Source organism: Chroicocephalus ridibundus, chromosome 1 (genome assembly GCF_963924245.1).
Source record: "Chroicocephalus ridibundus chromosome 1, bChrRid1.1, whole genome shotgun sequence".
NCBI classification, from domain to species: domain Eukaryota; kingdom Metazoa; phylum Chordata; class Aves; order Charadriiformes; family Laridae; genus Chroicocephalus; species Chroicocephalus ridibundus.
In genome coordinates, this window is record NC_086284.1 from 33,243,670 (window position 1) to 33,269,397 (window position 25,728).

Consider the following 25,728-nt stretch of genomic DNA (forward strand, 5'->3'; position numbering starts at 1 on the left):
GCTCTGCGCCGGCGTCTCCGCGCTGACACGCATGCGCGAGGCGAGGCCGGGCCGCACAAACGAATGGCTGCGCGTAGGAGGTGGGCCTTTCTTCGTTACTATTGGGCGCGGTGCGGGCCAATGGGGCGGCGCTGGAGGGGGAGAAGGGCGGGGCCATGTGGCCGCGGAGAGGAGGGGGAAGAGCCGAGAGGCTGCAGGTGCGTCCGCCATTTTGGGGGCGGGGCCTCCCGGGGTGTGGGCGGGGCGCTGGCGAGGCGGGCCGGGGCCTGTGGGGGCGCTGCCATCTTGTCAGAGCAGCGGCCGGCCGGGGAGGGCGAGAGGGAAGGGGCTAGGTCAGGCGGTCGGTGCGCGGGCGTGAGCGTTAGGCTGCGGGGGTGACTCTGGCCGTTGTTTTGGGCCATGTGGGGCCCGCCTGGCCTGAGGTGCTGGGTGATGTGGTGGCTCTCTCAGCGTGTGGGGCGGGGGTGGTGTGGGGAGAGGCGAGGCGGCCTGCTGTGCCCACTCTTGTGTGTGGGGCTTCCCACAGCTGGCATGGATCCTGGCAGTTGCTAGGCCCCTGTGGGAAGTTGTCTTGGCCAAAGGGGTGCTGCCGGCTGGCTGAATGCAGTGGGGCTGCTGGCACATGGCTGGGAGAATAAAAGCAAGTTACTGGAGGGGTATTGGGGCCTTTGATTGCCGTCCACCAAATTAAAATATTTGGTAAAGTGAATATTTGGTAAGTGAATGAGTTGCTGAACTCCACTGCTGGCCCCTGCTATTTGCCTTTTCTGGTTGCAGCTGTACCCTATGAAGTGCTAAATTATTACCACTTCTTTGATTCACAGTGTGAAAATAAAAAAAAAAAGTTTACGTTGCCCTTAAAATTTTCAGCAGTGTTACTTTACAAGTGTTAGCTTTGTGGCTATGTAAAGGGACTTTTCAGAGAGGCAAACATTAACCCACGCTTAAAAGGTGGTGAGGGTGGTTTGTCATCACTTTTTTGCCACTTCTTTTTTTACCACCACTTTAAACTGGAGAGATAAACATAATATGCTCAAATATTTGTCAAAACATTTCCAATCTTGGGGATACTATTAAAAGTATTTCTTTAGTTGGGGGAGGGGGATAAGGTTAAAATTTAATTTGTCTGTGGGGGGATGCTGAGTTTACATGCCTTGGAGCTCTGGTCAGACCCAGGATCCTCCAGAAGATTTTGATGTCCAGTATCTGCTTTGTACTTTTATAAAACCTTTTAAATGTTTATATAGGCGTGCCTGTGTTTGAAGTTCACTGATTAGTCCATGAGTACTGCCTAACTCTACAGAGAGAAATGAAACAACTAACAATAACATTGTTGGGAACAGGGTGGCTCAGCATTACTAATGTGCTGACAAATCTCCCAATAAAACCAGTAGTTTATGTTTTAAAAAGAGAGATTTCTCTCCTGTAGTTGTAAATTATGTACAAGCTTTTCTTGCTGTTGGAATATACAGCATTATGAGCTGATGATTGCAGATTAAGTAGTTTCATTTTACTGAATTATTAATACATGTGCACGTGCAAGTGAATACCGAGTGTTAGGAAACACTTGTGGTGCTACAAATTGTATATAAGGTATATATCAAACACAGAGAAGATGGAGCCAAATCATCATAATGATTGTATTAATTAGAATTTATTTTAAAAGATGATTTCTTCATACATTTTTATTTCCTTAAATGCCTTCTAAATGGCCTCCTGTGTTTGCCTGCACGCTTTGAAACTATGTGGTAAGCATTAGTCAGCAATATGGAGACGGTATAGCAATCTCATAAATAATGAGTTGTTAAATAATCATATTTACGTTTGGGTAACAGGTTTGTATATATCTGCTTGCCTGATATGGTTAGGAAATGATTGGAGTTTTGAGATGATAATGTTGTCATATGCTGTGGAGGGGTCTTTCTCTTGATAGTGAACACGCAGCGTGCTGGTCACTTGGGGTGAGGCCAGGCTCCCGAAAAGAGAGCAGGGAAGTGCTGAGGCTGACCCTGGAGGCTAATGCAAGGAATCCACTAAAATGGGTTTTAAGACCAGTTGAAATCAGACTTTTGCATTATTCATGTATCTATAAGTGTTTTATGTCAGTGTGATTGGAAAGGCGGTTTTCTGCATCTTAGGAAGTGAATGCAGAGGACATGTAGTGAAGAGGTGACACTGGTGTAATCTGTGTTATTCCCTATAAAGTGTCAGTAGCACTCAAAAGTGCTTTTATTAGCAACTGGGAGTGATGGAAGAAGCTGGAAGCATGTGACTGCATGCCTCAGACAAAACCAATATAATTTGCTTGTTATTTGAAGGAAAAGGAATGGGAAATACATCTTTCTTAAAGATTAATGACTCTGAATCAGTTTTGAAACATATCTGAGTTTGCTTGGTTTTGCTTTTATCTAGAACTGTAAGATAGGCTTTCTGCAGCATCGCAGCGGATTCTGCTGGTGAGCCAGTAAGCTCAGTTCTTCCCAAACTTGTTAGGTGGCAGAAGCTCACAAGCAATGCTGATCTGACGTCCCAGTAACCTGCCTGCAGCACTCCTCTAGCAGCCGTGTCAGCTTCGTGGGGCTCTGCTGTCTAGACCTGGACTGAGTAACAGCATCCAGAGGTGAGGACAGCTCGTTCCATGTGCTTACACGTTTGTGAGCACCTTTGTTCGGGTGGCAATGAAAGGGCTGACTGTCCTGATGAATGGTGCTGTTGATTGAGTCGCTGAATTATGCTTTTGTGTTGCATAGTTCTGGTCATATTTAGGGACTTTAGATGAACGATTGCATAGACAGGGAGAATGCAAATGGCTCCTTTGAGTGGGAAGAGATGAAGCTGGTACAAAAGGAACTATCTCAACCAGTTCTCTTCTCTAGGGAGGTTTTATCATCTTGAATGTGGTGGGGATTTGGGTCTGTCCTCATATGGCCAAATAGGCTTGGGTGAGGTAGAGAGACATCGGTCAGATTCCAGAAAATAGCAAAGCAGTCAAAGCCATGGACCTTGGAAAGCTGTGGGCATTCGGAAAATGTTTTATAATTCTCATTTACCTTTTTGTCCTTTTCTGACTGGATTGGTTCTTTGTTTTATTGAGTCTTTTCTTCTTAAAGTATCTTTATCTTCTTAAAGTATGAGTACTCTTACCTGGTCTGTCACATCCTCCCTGTTATCCTTCTTGGTGATTTAACTTGATCCCTCATAGATAAGCATCCACACCTCATTATTTCAAAATGCAAGTTTAACATAATGTCTTATTACACTTAAGTATAGTTTATAAGTAGTCCCTTGTTTTTCACTCATCTCGGCTGTCTTAATTAAGATAACAGACAGATCAGAGAACAGATAGATTTAAACAGATCATTGCTTCTTTACAAAACTTGTTCAGTGGGGCATCCTTTGGCTTATCGTGGAAGTTTTGCTGTAACCCATCATTATTTATGAAGATACATACTAATATTTATTCCCTGTAGGTATGTTGCTTACTAATTAGACTTGTCACAGACTATTTACAGGTCCCCAGTGCTGTGTGTTGTAATGCTGTTGCTATTGTGGATATGTTAGGGTTTAGGTATTATTAGGTTATTTGGATACTAATTTTCCCAGCTATTAAATCAAAGAAAGGGGAGATTTGGGATCTCTGAGAAGCCACTCAGCCTGTAAAATGATTTTGTTCTACCTGTGATGTAAGCACATTTGCATTCCTGGCAACTAAAAGTCAAACAAATTGTCTGTTTGAGAAGTGGAGCTTCTAAAATCATACACTGTTGTGGTCCTAAGGGAATCTTAAAACACAGGCAGAGACTGGCTATGAAAAGAAAAGGAAAAATTTGTGTCACTGTTTCAACAATAGACTTCTTTCATGTGGAGGACCTAGATGTCTGTTAATTACCAACTGGCTTGAGGGTTTTGGAGTCTGGCCCAACATGCTGAAACTCTTAACCATCCACTAGCTGGCATATCCTTCAAGGTCTACATTTGGAGACTGGTAATGTAATGGATTTCATCTTTATAGACTGTTTATGTAGTAGAAACGTTTTAATTTTTAGCTATATTTCTGTCTTACAGTCTCAGCATTCATTGCCAACACAGATTCCAGACAGCTGCATGAACACAGAAAGAAAGGACTGGTTTAAATGTTAGATAATGCTGGACTAGGTCAAGCAGCATGTGTTGTCTCTGCTGTGCCACAGCCCCCACCGCCCCACCCCCACCCCCTGCAAGGCACTGATCAAGACCTAAAACTGTGTCCTCTAATTTTGGGTGACTCAGATGAATTAACAAGATCTGAAAGCCTGTGATTATAGTTGCACTTGAAAGGGCCTGAGATCTCTGGAGACCAGGCAGTAGATGTATATGATGAAAGGAACCCAAAATAAATGCATGTCTAAAAACCTTTTTATCTTAATTTCTCCATGTGAACGTAACTATATATTTATCTGAAACAAATTTTCACTGGTATTTTCTGAAGTAAAGCTAGTGGTTGTAAAGTATTCTGACCCTTTTGATGGGCTCTGTTTGTGGGTTTTCATGCAGATTGAAGTATGTGAACCAAGTATTTTCATCAAATGAAGATGCAGCAGACAAAAATTTCTAAGCAGTCTTCAAGATTTGTTGAATTTGTGGTGTTCCCACTCTTAAGAGATGTTCTGTGGAGTGCTCCACAATTTCTTTTTGATTTGCCTTTTATTTTTCAAATGGAAGCGTGGAGGAAGCTGCCCTTGTGATGCCGGCTGATGTAGGGCTGATGGTCTTGGTAGTAGCTGTACAAAGGCGAGGGAGTGAGTGCCTGGCATAGAACTGGACGGGACCTAATAAAAGCCATCAAAAGGAGGCATATGGGAAAAACTTGAAGTCATTATTGCCTATAGATGGAATAACCGCTTTCAAATAAAATTGAAGCCTATAAGTTTTCAAGTGTACTAAAAGGAATTTGACTGCAACAACAGAAAACAGGTAAATACATGTCGTGGTGTAGAGGCTCAACAACGGGGCTCTTAAAAAGAACATTCTGGACTTAGTTGCAGCCTCCTGTGGGGAAAACTAATTTAGCTGAAGAAAACCCTATTTTTTGAGTTGATTGTTTTTCCTGACCCAGTTCACTGTGCTGCATCAGTGGTTGTTTTGGCCTAACTTTGTAGAGGTGTGGAAACTGGCACTAAGGTGTGGAGAATAGGAGGAGCAAGGATGGGAAGCAGTGTTGCCCTATTAATATTTATTGCATTTGGTTTTGTTGGTGAGCATTACGAAGGATCAGGGAATCCACAGTCCCCTGAACATTTTAAATTGACACTGGCAAAGAGAGAAAGAATTTTTTTCTCCCTGTGCTTCTCAGCCCTCCCCTGTTCGTTTGTCATTGCTCAGGGAACTGATTGGGGTTTAAAAAAAAAATAAAAATACATATTTGGCTCAGCTAATTTTATCTGAATAACTTTCCACATCTAATTTGCTGTGCTGCTACTTGGTATTTCTACTTCTCTCAGGGAACTGGGTTCTACTTCTCTCAGGGTGCCTAGGGGCAAAATGAGCACCTGGAGATAGATGTATTGATTTCTAATTTTATTGTCAGTGTCATTTATCCCAGTTTAAAGTGTTTGGGCAACTACTTCTTTGGTATGAGCAAAGTGCTGATATGGGCAGAACACTTACTGTATCTGAGTTATTGCGGACGGTCGTCAGCGCAGAGCAGAGCTGTCCTCAGCCTGGATCTCTCTGTGTTCTCAGTTGTGCCAGACTGAAAAGCTCTCCTGCTTTTTCAGACAGTGGAGATGAATGGGCTTCTTTTTGGAGAGACTGAATTTAACTTTGTTGTTATTTTTCTGTAAAATTCTTGAATGACTGGAACCAAAGAAGTGATGTTGAAAATGTGTGAGACATCCTTTTAGCAGCACTGAATAAGCTTTGAGAAGAGCTTTGAGAAGAGAAGTGTGGGCCAAAACCTTTGCAGCGCTTTTCCTAAGAAATGTTACTTAAGTGACTCTAATGTATGAGTTTGGCACTCCTTTCACAGAAGTAGATAGGTATGCTATTGTTACAAAGTAATACCAAAGCTAATTCAGACTGCATGCAGACTGACATTAAAAAAAAAAAGAAAGAAGAAGAAGAAAAAAGCTTTAGTAAGATTGAGTGCTGTTAGACAAATAGGTTTCATGTGTATCTGCCAAAAAAAAAAAAAAAAAGTCCACTAAATACTGCTGGTTAGCTTAGTTTAGTGTGCAGATATGATTTCGGTCAAGTTTCTGACAAACCAGGTGAGTGAGTTGTGGTTTGGTAACATAAGTTTTAAGTGAAGGATTATTTTTAAGATGAATTGATTTTGTTAATGAATTCATAGCAAGGTGCTGCAACCCTTGCGTCAGCAGATCAAGATGTGTGGTTGCAGCCTAGGTATAGGAACGAAGAAGGAGGAACAGAATCTCTCTCTTTTTTAAAAAAATAATGAAAAAAAACCAAACCAAAACCTGTTTTTGCTACCACACGTTGTAGAAATATTTTAAAACTGCATCCCCCCTCCTCCAAAAAAGTGTTCATGATTAGATGGATTTTTTTCTTTTTTTTTGTTCTTTTAGTATTGTAGCCGGGATTATCCATTTTAGAAATGACTGACAAAAGTAGTTCCAAAACTTTCACACAAGTTGTTGTCCCTAAATGAGGGTTCTTCACCTGGTGTGCGAGAGCCAGTCAACACACTGAGTCACGATATTTGTTTTTATTTCAATTCTGCAGAATCAGGTGCCGGGCATTTAACAACAGCCAGCACACAACACATTTCTGACAGTTCAGTATTCATAGTGATAAGATACAGCTGACTGGTGAGTCAGTACAGTTCCTTTACCATCCCTCATCATACATATGCATTCAAGTTAATGTTTTAAACATTTTGGGAGATCCCTTTAATTAACGTGCTCATGATTTACAAGAGGGTGTACATTTTGGTATTCTAATCTCCTAAGGCTCCTCTTGGACACACTCTTATCTCAACTCCATTCCAGAGACTACGTCTTGTCATCCTACACTTAGATCGGAGACCGGGAGCATACTTCCTCCGTGGGCCTTCAGTAAGCTCTCGATATGGTAGTCCTTCAACAATTCAGTTTCTTTGATTTAAGTTTCAGTTAACTGTTTCTACATCTAGTGCAGGTGCAAAAGGCCCAATTAAGTTTTAATTTTGGGAGTTCAGCTGAAGTTCAGTCAAAGTTCTGTTACAATTTTATACAAAGCGCTTGTGTAACTTTTTAACCATATTCTTTTGACATCAAAGTTACACTTAGGAAGTTCCTTCCACAGTTCCTCTCACTTCTCCAGAAGCTGTATTTTTAGGGAAAGTAAGAGGAGTTTGATTTTTTCCAGCTGTTAAATTTTCAGGGTGCCTGGCAGGCTGGTCTGTCTCCCTCTGCAGTCATGCCATTCCTAGAATTGGTGCAAGGGAGGTGATGGCAGGCAGGGCACAGCTTCCCTTTTTGGCAGCAATCTAATCTTAGAGCAATTCAGTCAATTGTGAAACAACATCTTGAAATTATTTTACAGCGTGAGTTTAAAAAAACCTCCTGATATCTCAGTAATGTTTATGCCTTATGTTTCCTCTTGCAAGAGACAATAATTAGGATGGAAGAAAGTACTGCTGCGTAACCGGACTTTGAAATGTGGGGACAGTTGAGTGACAACTATTGGATTGGGTGATCTTTGTAAAAGACCCCATGTCAATCTAGTACAAAGGCACTTGTACAAATTTATACGTACAAATTTATTGCAGCAAAGAATGCAGTTCGCTTGCTCTTACGTTCGGGAAGGGAGTTGTGTGGGGCTTTTTAAGGGCAGGCACTGATGACTACTGAATAGGGAGAGATTAAAATTACGTGGAAAGAGAGTTTGCTTCCAGCAGCTCTAGTGTTCTGAGCAACGTGTAACATTCCGCTATTTGTTACACTTTTTTTCATATGTCAGCGGGGAGGCATGGCTGTATCAACTTTCCCTCCTCAAGTGTACCTTTTAATTGTATGCTTTCACTTTACACAGTTCATTGGCAGTCAGGCAGCTGTCTTTAACTTCTGCAAATAAGCAAAAGACTACCAATTCATGGTGGTCATTGACTACCTGTTGCTTTTGGATACAGGAGAAGCATCTGCAATATATGATTTATTTGTTGTTAAAATAAGACACGGAATTTAAGTTTATAGGCGAGGGCAGGATTGCAGGCTGGTTGTAGTCCTGTGTTACAGCAAATATTGTCTATATCACATAATCCCTGGGAAGAGTCTATGGGTTTGAGGGGTTTTTTTATCATTTTTGTTTGGTTTGCTTTGTGGTGGTTTTTTTTTGACAAATTGTTTTAAGCAAATGAGTTAAGTAAGGCTGAACCTTTTAAACACACGAGCTTATTACATAGAAATTTTGTTGGCCTTTGGTCCTCCTCCTTCTCATCTGCAGGTCATAGGTCTTGTCTTTTACATTACAATGCATGTTCAGGTCTGTAACTGCCTGCGACATCTGTACTCCTCTATTGCAAGCGTTGCGCACAGCCTTGTCAAAATATGAAAGTAAAAGACAAAGTGCTTTTGGTCAAAGGTAGTTTGAATGAAGGCAGGTTTGTGTGCACTCTGAGGTCAGGTTGGCTTGGTAGTCTTTAGGATATGTGCTGTTTGGAAAAGGTTTTTCCCTTCAAAAAAACACAACACTAATGGAAGGAGATATGTGACCCTATAATTCATCTGTGTTCCACCCTCTTTTGTCAGGGAAATGAAGATGTTGCCAGAGGATTTCCCAAGATATCCTCATGCTATTCTAGTTTCTTGTGCAGCAGTTAAATGTGTAGAAAACATGCAGAGAGTTGTTGCCCATTGTTTTTCCTCTCACTGAACTCTCTCTACCCTGTAATCTGAGTATCACCGCAGTGCAGTTCATAAGGTCATGGGAGAAGATGGCTGCAAAAGTATGTGACATTTCTGTCTTTGAGGACAGAAAACATGGGGGACTAAGCAAATCTTTAGTTCTGCATTATGTGACGTGCTGTTATATTTCTAACATCATTTACACGAGTCTCTCTCAAAGTTGGGGCAGGGAAAGTGTGAGAACATCTGGCTATCTAGAATGTGCAGAGCCAAATACTAAGAGATAATTTAAGCAAAGGAAGAGTCCCATCTTGATTTAGAAGAGGTTCGAGGACACCAGACAATATATAGGAATAAGTATAAGTAATTTTTTATAAAGGTGATTAAATAAAACCCTTCAGATTTTCTTTAGGGTCTAGGGCTAATGAGAAGTTCTAAAAATACCAGGAACAAAAAGAACAGTGATATACATCTGATGGTTGCTCTAAAGTTGTCAACAACGATGCTGAAAAGACAGAACTGTTATGTACATCTGTAGTGAGAACAAAGCTGAGTATTACAAATAATCATATAATGGTGAACAAATCCATCATATTAGATCAATAAATAAAGACCGAAAGAAGACTTTTGAAATTTTGTGTTACAAATTTAGGGAGACGGAGGAGTACTTTTTTTTTTAACGGCTAATGTAAAACTGTCTAAAATCTTAAGGACTGACATGTAGCAAGTGCTATTCAATATGATTAATACAAAACAGGTATTATAAAATGTCTATTTTATCAGTTAGATTAAGTGTTTGAGCTTGTCTGTCTAAGAAACTGACTTCTGAAAATGTTACACTCAACGAAGTATCATTGAATTAAGATAAAATTTTCTGATCTTTGGTTGTTGCATGTTTGTTTGCAAAAAAACCCCAACCCTAAATGAACACACAGTTGGAAGAAAATGCAAAATCCTTCCTGACAGTTTTATGTAGGCCATGTAGAGTAGAAAAATGACAAATGGTGTCATGGTATTTGATTGAATTAAAGAGCACATTAGCCGACTCTTTTGAAAGATGGACACAAACCTTTGGGAAGTTAATCACAATGAAAGAAGGCTGGATGCACCCTAAGGATGAGGAACACTATTCTAAAAAACAGCACTGCAAGGTATTGAGGCTCACGGTCAACAGTCAGTGGACAAGACACTCCCTGTAGATAAGCAGCAGCCAAGAGCTGATAGTAGTTGAGCATGCTGGACACAGAATGGGAGATTTCCTTTCCAATGTTATTGATCTCACTTCTGGAATATGATCAGGTTTGATGGATTCCCTTCAAGACATGTTCTTAAATCGAAGACAGTACTGGTTGTAGGTGTTGGAAAAACGTATCTATACACTTAATGTAGATCGCGATGAAGAAGTGGATTCTGAGTTTACGGAAGTTATTTGATCATGTGCCTATCCATAAGCAAAATGGAGAGCCTTCAAAGAGCACGCATTTGCAAATACAGGAGTCACAGCAGCAAGAAGCAGTAGGTAAAAAAGAATATGAACTTGTATAAAGTGAAAAAATATTTTAAGCAATAACTAGTTAACTGTTGCACTAGTTTGTTGATGGACTTCATAGATTCTCCAACACTTGAAATTAATGTCAAGATCCAAGATCTCTTAAAAACCTGCTTTTCAAGAAGCTGTTGAGCTACGTCAGACAATAATTCATGCTTTGTGAGAACTGCAGTAGATCTTTGCAATTTTTAAATTCTTTTGTTGGTAGCAGCAATATTAATTTTTTGTTTTGAGAAGAGGAAAAAATCTGTTTCAAACTTTTTTTTCCAAAAAAGGTCTTAATTCTATAGGAAGCAGTGGAGCTCTCTGCAATTTCAGTTCTGTGTAAATTATCACAGGTCCTCATTATGTGTTATTTTTAAACTTCTTAATCATGTCATCTATATTCTTTTTAAATAGAAAAATGTAAAAACAGGTAGCGTGGTTGTTGGGTTAAATGACAAGGTATTAAATAGCTTTGGTTTACGTCTTTAGTTACTTGGCTAATATGCAGCTGTTTGGATACAGATCTTTCTCTTTGGATACAGGTCTTTGTGTGCCGAAATCTTTCAGTGGAAGGTCTTGTACTTGTGAAAGTAATGTCATTCCGTGATGACAGCTAGTAGGGACTGTCTTGCTGTGGTCATGGAAAGTTAAACTAGTATGATTCTTATTAGGTGACCTTCTCACAGGATTCTGCCTGCTCTCAGAAAACAAGCCATTTCTTTTCCCTGGTGCTTGGGTGGAAACTCCAAAATTGTCAATAATACCAGACATAATTTTATGTCCTTATGAGCACTGCTGTTGTGAAAGAAATGTTTCTGTGACTTGTTTCTCTCAGTTCCTCTGTCAGGCCTACAACTCTGACTTCTTGGGTTTGGGAATCTCTGCTCAATTTAGTAGATATGAAATGTTGTCTCCTTGTGATGCTACGCTTGGACATGACATTGAGGAATGTCATACAAGAAAGAGAATTAAGGTCTTGAATGCATATTTGATATTAGAAAATGTGTTCTGCCAGTGTTCAGACTCCGATAGCTTCTGACTATGACACAAGCATTATTTTTTTGCAAAGATACTGAATAACTTCTCGTCTCTGGGCTGATACAGCTTGAGACTCCTTTTTTATTTGTGAGGGGGTACACCTTATACACTTTCAGTGCTAACCACGATTTTTTTTTTATTGGACAGTAGCAGTCTTTTACCCTTCAGAAGTGTAGATTTTGATGGCAGATAAAGTTGTTTTGTGAATGCACACTGCAGAAACACACACAGAGGAGAAAAACTATCCATTGCTTTTGTAGGAAGAGAGCAGATATGTAAACATTAGCAGGAGAAAACTGTCATTTCTTAAACTATTTCCAGAGGGCGTGACAATGTTTGTAAGTACAGATCTGTATGCTGTGTAATAAAGGAGCTGTCAGATTTCATTGAGAAATGTGTAGAGGAGCGATGTTTGCCAAGAACATTTCCAGGAGTACATTTGACCTGATACAACCTATATATCTAGAGCTTGCCATTTATGTCATGTGGCGAGTCATTTTCTTCCAGATATCCAGAGCCTGTCAGGGATCCTCACTGTTGAGGCTGCCAAGGAGGAGAGTTGAATCAAAGCACACCCAGGTGCCTCAGCTGTGCTCCCTCCAAAACAGAAATCGTCCTGAAGACGAGCACACTGCTGCATGTTGGTCCTTGTTCAGGGCAGGCTTCCCACGCTAAAAAATGCCAGCCTGCAGTGTGCCTGCTGCCATTTAAGGAATTCCAGGAGTGACCCTGGTTTACTAATTAAAACTGAAGGAACTCAGCCCTTAGTTGGACACTTAGTGGTTGTGTGTGTCTGACATAACATTTAATTTGTAATGTCAGTTGTTGGGCGACACAGATGGGGAGAACAGTGGATGAATTTTTGGTAGAGTGGGAATGTGCATGGTTTGGTTTGCCCCAATGGGGCGTAACAGTATTGAACTTCATAGAATACTGTATAGGTTAATTGGCTCAACATCGTCAACTTTTGGTGAGAACGGACTACATAGCTCTTTAGGGAGGCACTGGAGGCTCTGTCCTGGGACCAGAAGAATATGTGACTAAAATCTGCAACAGAGGATTTGTGAAAATGGGGACCATTCATCACCTAACAGGTAGGATCATCCCATTATAGTCATGTTATAGTCATGGCTTGAGAGCAGCCGTGAGGAGAAGGACTTGGGGGTGCTGGTGGACGAGAAGCTCAACATGAGCCGGCAATGCACGCTTGCAGCCCAGAGAGCCAACCGCATCCTGGGCTGCATTAGAAGAAGCGTGGCCAGCAGATCCAGGGAGGTCGTTCTGCCCCTCTACTCTGCTCTGGTGAGACCCCACCTGGAGTACTGTGTCCAGCTCTGGAGTCCTCAGCACAAGAAGGACATGGACCTGTTGGAGCGGGTCCAGCGGAGGGCCGCAAAGATGATCAGAGGGCTGGAGCACCTCTCCTATGAGGACAGGCTGAGAGAGTTGGGGTTGTTCAGCCTGGAGAAGAGAAGGCTTCAAGGAGACCTTATAGCAGCCTTCCAGTACCTAAAGGGGGCCTATAAGAAAGTTGGGGAGGGACTCTTTATCAGGGAGTGTTATGATAGGACATGGGGTAACAGCTTCAAGTTGAGAGAGGGTAGATTTAGATTGGATATCAGGAAAAAATTGTTTACTGTAAGGGTAGTGAGGCACTGGAACAGGTTGCCCAGGGAAGCTGTCAATGCCCCATCCCTGGAAGTGTTCAAGGCCAGGCTGGATGGGGCTTTGAGCAGCCTGGTCTAGTGGGAGGTGTCCCTGCCCATGGCAGGGGCTTGGAACTAGATGATCTTTAAGGTCCCTTCCAACCCGAACCATTCTGTGATGTTACAATCCTTATTGTGGGACAGAAAGCGCAAGCATCCAGTGTTGCATGACGGACCGTGTATCTGTCACATGAAGGCAAATGTATTTGCAATCTGACAAGTGATGAATATACTTAATTGTTTGTCAGGAGGAATGACTTTGGGGTACTTGTGAAGACAATGTCTCCCTGTGCAATTTGAGATTGATGAATTCTCAAGGTTCCCTATCCTGATCAAATATTTTAAACTAACATAGTACCAGACAAAAACTGGTAAAGAATAAAACAGGAAAAAGAACTGCATTCTCTTCTCCAGGGCAACAGTGTTGACTGATGGAGATTTTCTTGTGTGACTTCGGGCAAGTCAGTTTAGAGCAACACTTGCTTAAAAATAACAGATGTTTTTCATGAATTATAATAATGCTTAGATTTCATTATTTGACACTGGAAAAAAAAATAATTCTTCATCTGAAAGCAGCAGTTTAGACTCTTTTAGCCTAGTAGTATTCTGGTTTTGGTTCAACAGTTCTGCTTTAGTAGGATTCTTAACTTGCATGAGAAGAGACTCAGAAATTTGTTCTGTCTTGGGGTATGATTTCTGGAGATGTGCAAGATTGTTATCCCAGGCTACAACAAAAGGATGCAGCAAGCTGGGAACTGCCTGGTATGTTTGTTTGGGTTCCAACACTATAGTGTCAAAGCATCTTATGGTCTTGAATGCATTCATTTTCCCATGGGGAGACTAAGTGGCTTTTCCAAGATCACATAGAAATGTGTGACACAAATAATAGGAACTGACTCTTGGTTTCTTTGGTCTGAACTCATTTCGTCATCGGTACAACACACTGCCTCTGTGTGGGACTTTCTGGTAGTAGTTGTTCTCTTGTCTGGGGCAAGCACTTGAAAAATACAGTGTTCTGCAGGTAAGTCCTGGCCTTTACTGCCCCGAAGATGTTACTAACTGCAGTTCAGTAAATCATTGATGGTGCTGATTTCTTGTTCGATCTCTCATCTAGAGAAAATATCAGTCTCTGAGCTCTCTTGGCTGCTCCGTCTTGAGAGTCAGAAGCAATCTGGAGCAATCTGTTGTATCTAACTATTGCAGATATGATTTCAGACTCCCCCAAGAAGAGGAATACTTGCTCTTTTAGGGTCTTTAAAGTGAACAGGCATGGAGCCATTTGTAGCTATTTAGCATGGTGATTTTGGAGTGACACTTCAGCAAACCTCTAAGGGGCTAATTGCCAGAAGCAGAAGAGTAGAGTCATCATTCTTTTGGTATATATTTCTTTTTCTACTTTGCACTTGGTGTCAGCTGCTCTTGGAGGTGGGATTTGATGGATCTTTGTCTGATCTAGAACGATGGTTCCTATCTATTGACGTTCTTTAACAGTACATTTTAGAGTGTACATCTTTGAGTGTTTGCTTAGTGCCACCTCAGTTTCCTCATGCTAAAGTGGGTGTTATATTCAGTGCCTCACAGGAGCCTTTAACTTGTGTTTCAAATAAAGCCTTATTTTGTTTGTTTGCAAGTCGTCTTGAGACCATCTGATGAAAAATGCCTTAGACTTCTATAGGAGGGGTCAATAGAGGAAAAGTCTTAATCCCAAACTGCCTTCCACCTTGTCAGAAACGGAGCCACGCATTATGTATACAGGAATTACTATCATCAAAAGTCAATTGATCTGCGTGGTATTTTCATTGCATGTCACCGTTAGTGAGATGAATATGCAGTAATACACCTTTCAGCTTCGGGCACTATTAGGAAGTGTAGAGCTCTAGTTAGGGATGCTCCATTGACTTTCGCCACCAGGGAAGTTGCAGGAAACAGAGATGTGTTTTTTGCACACGTGAGCATGCTGTCTGACTAACTCATGCCTAACATTAAGAAAATTGCTCGCTAAAGTCATGTGGAAACCAGCAACCAAATTTCAGTATTTGCAAGACGACTAAACAGTATTAATATTGTTTGAATGTTTGAGAAATGGGAGATGGCACATAAATGCTCATATACACACTAAAGAATTTTGCAATCTAGTGAAGAAAAATGCCAGCAGTGATGCAAGGACCATCTTCCAGCATACTAGACAGCGAGGGCTTATTTGGCCATGTATAACTATTTGTTGCTACTGTAAATAACTTTTTTTTTACAGTATGCTGCGATACAAACTGTAAGATTGAGCCTCTCATGGTACACGTATGATGAGAAGCTAAATTTTAGATCTTTGGCAAAGCTCTTTTTCTTGTTTCTTCTGAAATGAGCTTTCCTTTTCCCATTTTTAATTCTGTGAACAGATTGTAAACAAACAAACATGGCCACTGAAGCCATTGACTGTACAGAGCTGGCGTAGAAGCAGTTTGGAGAGGTGAAGGCTTTAATTGTATTAAAACCACCTGCTTAGCTCTTTAGGGAGTTAATGGTTTTGGGGACTACTTTCTGTTTGCATATGTCCGCAGGTAAAAAGCCCGATATTGTCATGAGTTCACTGTTCCTCCACTCATAAAAGTGGGAGGGCAGGTATGGTTCTTAATTGTGTTTTATTTTGAGACACAGTAGATAAGGGACGTGATTAACATTTTATAAGTGACCCTTTAAAACACACATAAAATTTTAATCTGTTTTGTTTTTCAGCTGTTGGGCTTTAGTAACCTCCTGTTTAGATGTAATTCCTGTTTGGTGTGGGAACGTACGGGGAAACAGATTCATTTCATCTGAATTTCTCTAAGCTGATGGATGCCTTTAAAATGAGTAAAATTTTAAATATGCTGGCCCGTATGTAAAGTATTTAATGCATAAAGGTTTCTGGTAGAAAGGCCAGTGTCAGTGTGTGATTGCTGGAGTGATGTACATGTGAATAATATGTTCAGAAAACACTCACAAGCAGTTTATAAGAGTTGGTGCAGCTCTTTAAAAAAAAAAATCTTACCAACTGTTTATATTTGTATTAAATAAAACAGGAAGGAAAAGGCAGTATGTGCTTAAAAGCACTAGAGGGAGCCAGGAGGAAGAAGAGGGGGAAATCATAGAAGACGTGTTTGCATTTTCAGGCATAGCTTATACAAAGCATTCATTTAAATCCCCCTGCTTACTTCAGCTCAAATGCAGCTACAGATCTGCTGCTGCCTCTGGCTTCTTTCTGTTCCCCCACGCTTCACGAAAGAAATTTCAGTTTCCCAGTCGTGAGAGAGGCCAGAAGCTTTGTGGCTTTTTTTTTAATGACCGTAGGGAAAGCCACCTGCCACTCTGTACCCCTGTAGCCTGTATCCCTTTTTTTTGTCTTGTTTTGTAGTGGGATGAGCAGCCAAATGTTAATTTGCATTTTGGTGCTGGTGGCTGTTTTGGGGGGATTGGTATATGGTCTCAGGTCTGAGCTTGTCTGCCTCCGAGATTGTCTGAAGGAGAAAGAATGAAAGTGGGGGTGTTGGTGTATGTCTGTATTGGGGATCAATTAGATGAAGAAGAGTTTTAATGGCATTAATTTGGAGTGGCCACACTGCTTTTGCAGGGGATATGTGGAAAATGAGTATCTGCGAACTTGTAGAAGAACATGCAAGCGCGAAGTTACTGTAAAGTCTCTCCTCTTATTTTATGAGGTTTTAGAAGTGTTGTTGGGCACACTTTTTATATTGCTTTATCGTAAAGCGAAATGCCTTGAGTTAAAGTGTAACAGCTTTATGATGTAGATAATGTAAGTAACTTGTTTTTAGTTCCCTCCACCCTGATAAATTGCCATAATGTTGATATCTTGGGATCTGTAAGGGTAGGACAAAATCCCTTGTTAGGGGGTTTTTCTTTAGTTTTCAGGTTTTGGAGGGCGGGGGAATCTTTTTAGAACCCTAAAGTTTCTCTTCTTGATAATCCAGTATTACACAACTAAACCTGTCGCTGTAGAGAATTGAATTTTGATGGCCTGGGGCCTTGGCATTGAGCAGTTTTGGGGGAAAAGAAGGAAATTTTTTGTTGTTACTATCTGAGACTGCTTAGGGCTTTGGAATGCTGGAAGTCATCTCGGAGGATGTAGACAGACTGGAAGTGGATGATTAAATGAGAAGAATTAATATATATGTACTGTATGTTTATCATCCGTCTCTGTCATTTATTGCTAAATTGCTTGAACTCATTGTTCAAGCTCCCTAATTTCTCTCTTCCACTTTAGAAAACAAATGGAAAGAGCAGGAATAATGGACTGGGGTTTTCTTCCTCTGGTCTTTATTAGATGGCATGATTTTAAGTTACGAAAACAAGGACAAACATTTCTCAAAAGTACTCTAACCATGCTTTAGCCTGAGGACTGTGCTCACTTTAAAGGAAATAAATATAATGGAATTTAAATATGTGGAGCCTGGAGTCCTTTAGCAGTCCACAGAGATTTTTTTTTTCAGTGTACTTTGAGACTATAAAGAATTGTTGGCTGTTCATAATTACGTCATTCCACGTTTGAAATGGTGACAAATTATGAATTGAAGAAAACATTTCCTTTGAAATATTTAATAACCTCTTGGCAACAAAAAAAACCAAACAGGTAAGAGCACTAAGTAATTACGGTTTAATTCCTGTTGGACAGTTCAAAGCCTTTTCCTGTCATCTGAGAATTAACTGCACTGAAGATGAAACAGAGTATTGGAAAAGCTGAGATTTTTTTTTTTTCCCTGCCCCTTTAGCTACTCTGCTTTGCACCGTTTTTCCTGCTGCAATGCAGGGATGGGGACAGGCATGTTTCTTGCTCGCCCAGTGCATAGAGGGCTCCTAGAATCATAGAATCTTCATGGTTGGAAAGGACCTTTGAGATCATCGAGTCCAACCAAACAATCTACAATCTCTGCCTCTAGAGCATGCCCTGAAGTGCCACATCTAGACGTTTCTTAAACACCTCTAGGGATGGTGACTCAACCACCGCCCTGGGCAGGCTGTTCCAGTGCCTGACCACTCTTTCAGTAAAGTAATTCTTCCTAATATCTAATCTAAACCTCCCCTGCCGCAACTTCAGACCATTTCCTCTGGTCCTGTCATTATTCACTTGGGAGAAGAGGCCAACACCCACCTCTCTCCAACCTCCTTTCAGGTAGTTGTAGAGGGCAATGAGGTCTCCCCTCAGCCTCCTCTTCTCCAAGCTAAACATGCCCAGCTCCCTCAGCCTCTCCTCATATGACCTGGTCTCCAGACCCCTCACCAGCCTGGTAGCTCTCCTCTGGACACGCGCCAGCACCTCAATGTCCCTCTTGTACAGAGGGGCCCAGAACTGAACAGAGGACTCGAGGTGAGGCCTCACCAGTGCCGAGTACAGAGGCACCATCACTTCCCTGCTCCTGCTGGCCACGCTATTCCTGATACAAGCCAGAATGCTGTTGGCCTTCTTGGCCACCTGGGCACGCTGCTGGCTCATGTTAAGCTGGCCGGCCACCAGCACCCCCAGGTCCTTTTCTGCCGGGCAGCTTTCCAGCCACTCTTCCCCAAGCCTGTAGCGTTGCTTGGGGTTGTTGTGACCAAAATGCAGGACCCGGCACTTGGCTTTATTAAACCTCACACAGTTGGCCTTGGCCCATCGATCCAGCCTGTCCAGGTCCCTCTGTAGAGCCTTCTTACCCTCAAGCAGATCAACAGTCCCTCCTAGTTTGGTGTCGTCTGCGAACTTACTGAGGGTGCACTCAATCCCCTATTAAAAGTCCAGAAGTATTTCCTAAGGTAGAAGATTGCAGAATTGAACTGTAAAGTGCGTGCATATTACATTTACTCCTCAGAACCAGGAAAGCAGGCATATTTATTCTGAAACAGAGGGCAGTAATTTTTTAGATAAAAGTTCTTATGCTTCCAAAGGGTTGCTTACTCAGAATGTGTGGTGAATACTTCAGGGAACCCGGTGACACACAGATTATCCTGTGGGGCCTCTTAATGTGCAACTAAAACAGCTTTTTTGTAATCATTCAATCATTTCTGTGATTATTCAACTGCAGGGTAGCACGTGCCAATGTTTAAATCTGTGGGGTGACAGAGGGATGTCTTTTTACCTGTTGAAGTAGTAGTGGATGCACTACGGAAAGGATGTGATTTCCCTCAGGAGAGGAAAAAAAGGAGTTAGTCTCTTAAAAACACACAGTGAAGATTAATGACTTAACATGCCTAGATTTTTGTGTTGCCTTAGGAAAAGCTGGTACCTTCAGTAGCAGCCCAAGAGCAGAGTTTTTATCGTTTCACTTTCACTATGGCGTTTACCTGACGGCCACGGTATCCAATAAAAAAGAAAGGGCCAACCCTGGAGTGGGTGGAAGGTGCTGCAGGGCAGATTGCCCCTTCCCTTGCCTGCCCACCCACGAATCAGTGCCCAATGCTGGTTTCCCCCCCACCAAGTCCTTCATGTTGTGAAACGTCAGCCTGTGCTGGTTGTCCCCATGCCTGCTAAGCTTCGTGGAGAAAGATGCCACTTTGGAGGGTTGCTCGTTCCACTCCAAGCTTGGTGTCCACAGCGTCCCTCGCTCTCTCTGGAGAGAGAGAGAGGAGAGAGAGAGCTCTCTGGAGCTCTCTCTGGAGGTGGCCTGGAGAGGAAACCTGGCCCAGGTGTCTCATGTGAAGCCTTTAATTCTGTGCTGGAACAATATCTCACTACAGGTTTGGAGCAGAGATTGCCACTTGGTGTCACTTGTTGCAGCGCTTTTGGGTGCAGCGGGAGCAGCACCAGTGCCTGTTCCCAGCACTGTTCAGGGCAGCCTGAAAACATGGGGCTGAGGTATCCTGATGGTCTGCTAGGTACAGTGTAAGCACAGACGGTGGCACGCTTTGCAGGTAAGTTGAGAGCACAAATCTGCTGATCTGAGGTGGGCTCGGCACCTCCTGTGCAAAGGCAGGAGGAAATGCGGGGAGGTTAAGGGAGCAGGGACTGCTGCTGGCTCCCTGAGTCTGGGAGGGACAGGGAGTGACTGAAGTTGGCCAGATCCATGGCTTTTCCCACTGAGGATCTGAGATATTCCTGCTTACCTCGGTTAGGAACTGGGATCGCTAGCAAAGGATGTTAGCCCTTTAAAAGGTGTCTGTTTCATCTGTATTCCTCAGAAATGAGATTTCTTGTGCTTTTTTAGTTGCCTCCAATGTAGAGCTGTGCACAGCTACTGCAGGTGAGCCGTAAATTAAGATCTGATGTGACTGTAGCGCTGGTATGCGGCAAGGGCTGAGATTAGCTCCCCAAGCAAATGTAGTATACAGAATTATGTTTAATAATATGGGACTTTGGCTGGGCTTTGCCCCAAGGAAGAGGGAATGGGAGGTGAAATCTTGCCCCGACCTGGTGAGCTCAGCATAGTTACGTGCTGGGCTCTCATCCCTGCTGGGGCTTGGCTGAGATCCGTGTGAGGATGGGATTTAAATCCCCATCCTGCAGTGCCCACGGTGGATGGTAAAGCATCCTCCTTTCCTTGCTTTCAACGCCTGTTAGACAGCTGGGGGGAGCAGGGGGGAAGGCATTCACAGTTCCCTTTGGGAATATGTGGTGCTTGCTGAGCAATAGCTGCCAAGAGAGAAGAGTGAAGCATTAAAAAATTGTTTTAATTGAATTTTGCTGTATTTGTGTGCTTGATAATAGCTGGTAGCACTTGTTTCAGAATATTTTAATTGCATGATTTTATTCCCCCCCCCCTTCACATTAGCCTTTGAAAAAATACTTTAGGCTAATGCGTTTCTTCAGTGGGATTTAAATTTTGCTTAGGCTATACTGCAGTGTTTTTTTCCAACCCCCCAGTATTATTGTGAAAAAAGTATTATCTTTATGTTATAATTTATAGTCAGGCAGGAAGGAGCTTAACTTTGGCTTCTCTGGGCAGGACTGTGCTGAAAGATGTGGTGCGTGAGCATGTTGATTTTATTATTATCTTGTAACAGCAGCCGGCTGTTGGGCTCCCTTATTTGCATTCCCAGCAGGACGGCAAGGTGAATAATTTAATTCCAGCAGTCTCCGCCACGTGATGGTGTGAGGACCCGGCAGCGGTGCCTCCCCTACACCCACAGACTTCGGTGGGGAATGGAAACTTACAGAAGTGATGCGAAATCGTCGCATCTCCTCCCTTAACCCTGGAGAAAACTCTCGGCGGAGCGATCGCTTCTTCTTTCCTTTGCTTTTCCAGGCATTCCTCTGACGTGGAGTTTAGGGGGGGTGTGTGCGGGGTGGGTGTGAGCCTGCCAGCCAGACGAGGAGCGAGGGAGTGGGAAGCGGGGAGGGCAGTGGGGAAAAACTGCACACCCAGCCACGGAGCTGGCGGGAGCGGGGAATAGCGAGGAGCTCCGGAGCGAGGCCGGGAGACCGGGGAGTGGAAATTTACAGCTGCTTGTGAGCGCCTGTGCGTGTTCCAGCCATCCTTTCTGCTAACGCTTTCCCAGAGGCTGACGGTCGCCCGGCAGAAGAAGAGCGGGAGGCCGAGTCCGTGGGATCCCTTGTCTCTGCCACGTGTCGGTGATCAGCCAGGGAGAAGGGGGAATAAGGCGGAATTAAATGGAAGACCACTGACAGCAGCAGCGGGGAGGCGGCAGAGCCAGGTCTTCAGCCCCTGGCCATGGGGCTGCGCGGAGCTGCCTAGGACCCCCCACCTTTCTCCACGCAGTAAGTGTCAGCTGAGATGATGTCCTTCCGAGTGACGGGAAGTTAAGTGATTTAACACAACTTTTTTTTTTTTTTTTTTTTTTTTTTCCAGCGAGCACCAGCCTTTTTTGTAACAAGCCGCTTGTCTGCCTGTTCTCAATAGTTAACGCTGGTAGCTTTTTATAGCTTTGTAAACTGTGTTACTAGGAGTGGCTTTTTAAAGCAGGCGACCCTAAACAATGCTCCTCCTGTTACATAAGGCGCTGGCTCCATGACCCAGCGCTCGGTGTCCATGGAATATCTCTGGAAATGGCTTTATTTACAGTGCCGTTTCCAAAAATAAAATATCTGCAATATATCATTTCACTTGCTGCTCTCCACTGACTGCCTGCAGCTGTGGGCTGGCTCTCGAGATGCAGAGGAATGAGAGCGTGGCCACTTGCATAAGACAGCGGGAAATGGTTAGAGACGAAGGGAAGATGAGCGCGCGCGTGTGAACCGTCACCAGAAACGGTGCATGGAAATTAACCATCTCGTTATTTGTAATCAATTGGTCTCTGTCAACTTGGAATGCTAATTCTGTGCAATGGGCTATTCCTGAAGTTGTTATCAGGCACAACTTCCATTGAGCCAAAGGGGAGTTTTATTTCTGAGCAAAGAGTCTTTCTTGGGTTAATATTAGTAGTAAAGTGAAATTACTGCTATAGCAAATTATTTTAATGTGGTATGAAGCTGTTGAAAGTAACACAGCAGGCTTGCTAAGGACATGGTCAAATGAATGCTGTGTAGAGAGGTAACTTTCAGTAATATTGAACAAAAAGCAAAAATAGTAGTCACGTTCCTCGCTAATGGGTTTAGAGGAAGGCCTATTCCCTCTTGGCTGCTGCCTGTGTTATTTAAATTGTATTACCAGTTTCCATTATTTCTGCTGTTGTTATTACTACTAGAAATGGAGATTTAACTTGATTTCTCTTTTACTTAAGTAAGTGAAAAGCTGTTAAGGGCTGTTACCTTAGAATTGTGTGTACTTAAGAGACATTAGTTAAGAGACCTCCTTCTGCACGACTGAGCTCGTGGGAGTTTTGCTATGGATTACAGTTAGGCGTGGAATTCAGTTCTTTAATTTTTTTAGGTTTAAAAGACCTCCATGGTGACAAATGGAAATAAGAATCCCAAATATTCTTGACTCATCAATCCTGCATATTTCGTGGCTGTAAAATCTGCTGGTTTCATATCTTTCTAGTTTTATTCAACATAAAGTAATAATCTGCTACTTGTATTCAATTTGTTAGCATGAGTGGGAGCATCTCTGTAGCACATAATCCAGAGGTGACTGATGAAGGTGTGAGTATGGTGCTACAGGACGCTGCTTCTGCATGGGTTTAGAATCTGAATATTACCTGGCATTGCGGTGTGCAAATATTATTTTATAGTAAATATTTTATAATAATAATAGATGTGGTAGCACAGGACTTGCTGCAATAAAAGGATACTAGGCAGCAGAGTCAAACGCTCAAAAAGTTCCTAACTTTAATTCTGGCATTTACCTGTGCCAATGTAGGCTGTGCTCTGTACCCCACCTAGGCTACTTATATTAACTTTCTGTCTGGTTTTGTATCATCGCACATTTATACCCCTTTTCCCATCATCTCTGCCCCCTTCTGGGTTTGGCTGGTGAACATTTGAGCTGTAGCATCTGCTCCAGCAGCCCCATCTCTCCACTCTCCTTCCACCCCCTTCATCCCCTCTTGTGCTGGTACGGCTCCTTGTAAGGCTGTGTGGAGAACTGGACTGGAAACCTGTGTGACCGTTTTTTCCCCACCAGGCTGTTTTTTGTTAACCTGGGTCGGTTCCCTAACCTGGCTCGCCATGTGGCCCTGCGAACAGCGGTACCGCCCCAACAGAGCCTGTAGGGATGTGAACAGATGTGGGGCAGGGTGGTATCATCACGGAACAAAGCACTTATCAAACTGCAGCCCCTGTGACCAGATAGCTATTCGGTGTTTCATTTTATTCCCCGTGTTTGCTGAGAGACTATATAGGCTTTTTTTTTTTTTTTTTTAATGAATGAGCATTCAAGCACTCAATTAAAACCAGAATTATTAATTTCTTTGAGTGCTTCCATAGAGGTACACCACAACGCTTGAGTGGAGCATCACCATGAGCGCCTTCAGTTCCATAACACTATCAAACAACTACATGATATTATTATTATTCTCATTCTGAAGAGGTGGTCAGGTGCCTACTTATTTTACGTGTCTGATCTTCAGGATGCTTGCCACCTATTAAAAAAAGGCGTTTGTGGCGGTGGTAGACATTACTGCAATTACTGCATTGTTTTGTGTGTTCCTGGTGAAGCTTCAGCCAGTATCCATCTTCATTCCAGGTAATGCAACACATAGCCAACAGCATGGCTTATGATGGGTAAATGGTTGGTATATGGTTGGACTAGATGATCTGAAAGGTCTCTTCCAACTAGGCGATTCTATGATTGTAAATCTTGAGGTTTTGGAATAATTTTGTTGCCAAGCAGAGACAGCATTCATTCACCTTGACCATAAAACCGTCCTCTCTCTTGGTAATCTCTTTTCTCGTTTGCAATGTGCATTCCAAAATCTGCAACTCGTTGAGGATTTGCAGAGAAGTTATGTGTTGTGTAGCCCTGATTCCTTCTGTGTACTGAATGAAATGTGGGTTGTGTGAGTGGACAGCATGGGGGAAGACGGATTGGACTTCTCCAGGTGATCAGATGGCTTCCGTCCTCTGGTTTGAGTACGTGACTCTGTAGTAATTGCAACAGCTTTCCCAAATATTGTGGGAGGGGGAAATGAGGGAATAAGGCATCTCTTTTATTATTTAGGCAATATTACGAAGAAAGTGTGCTCATTCAGGCCCAAAATATATGAGTCTTAAGCGCACTGGGGTGAATAGAAAATGAAGGGGTTTTTTCCCTTAGAGAAGCTCTCACCCGATACAAGTTACTGAAATGTTTTGATCCTGATCAATAAGTAGATGAAGGTTAGGAACTAAGACAAGACAGATGTCTGATACTTGAAGGGAAGGAAATTTTTTGCTCATTCATGTTTTGAAGAGCAAATGGCTTGTCTGGAGGAACATCTGCGAAGAGTGCATGGATGGGCTCACGTGCCCTCTGTCATTGTTGCCTTCGTGGGCAGGAGGAAGTGTTTGTTGCTGAGCTGCTTAATTGAGTCACTTCACAGTGGGATGGGCCGGTGAATAGAGTGACGTTGCCATCTGCATTTTTCCTTCATCGTGCTTACAAGCTCAGTTGCGCTGTAATCTTTTGAGAAATTATATGATTAAGAGCAAAGAAATAGGTGAGAGTGCCTATAAACAGAACTAGATCTCTTAGTGTACTTTATAGTTGTATTAAAGAGCTTAAGTTACACTAATTATCTTTTTTTCAGTGCATTCCCCTTATGAGCAAATAAACTGTCAGAAGAGATACTTTGGAGACTGATAAAGCATAGGCTTTGGTGTTGAATGACCTAGCTTTCATTCCTGACACAGCCACTGGTTTTTTTTTTGTTGTGTGGCCTTGGGTGAGTCTTTCTATCTTTCTATGCTTCAGCTTCTCCCTTTGGAGAGGAGGCAGAATAACAGCAAGTATATATAGGGGTTTTCTTGAAGTGTGTTTTCCATCTTGGTTAAATGTTTGCAGAGTTGGAGGCCTCTGAGGGAAGGCATGCCCTGAGTATGAAGGGATGTTATGTTATGTTTGACAGGCTACTGAATACCCTAAAACTCACATCTTGTAAACCTCATCCACCTTTGGATTCAACTTGCTGCTTTAGTCTGTGTGATTTTATTTTTTTTCTTTTTTTCTGACTTGCACAGAAACAGCCAAACATTTAGAAAGTGGTGCTTTAAAATTGCCTTTTGGTCTTTCTGTCAGTTACCTAAAATAAAATCAGTGCCATTTTTTTTTCTCTCAAATAAAAACGG

General features: G+C 42.5%; 1 protein-coding gene across 4 annotated transcripts in view; it reads left to right on the plus strand.

Moving 5' to 3' along the window:
* Nucleotides 1–176: 176 nt before the first annotated feature.
* CAB39L (calcium binding protein 39 like) overlaps nt 177–25,728 on the plus strand; it is a 69,501-nt gene continuing 43,949 nt past the window's right edge. Inside the window, exons 1-3 of one of the 4 annotated variants that reach the window (XM_063334149.1) lie at nt 177–197; nt 2,494–2,620; nt 21,564–21,783. The gene's annotated coding sequence lies outside the window, so the exon portion shown is untranslated. Of the gene's footprint in view, nt 198–2,452; nt 2,621–21,183; nt 21,351–21,563; nt 21,784–25,728 lie in introns of those variants that run through there. The other 3 variants (XM_063334132.1, XM_063334140.1, XM_063334156.1) reach the window with 3 other exon arrangements.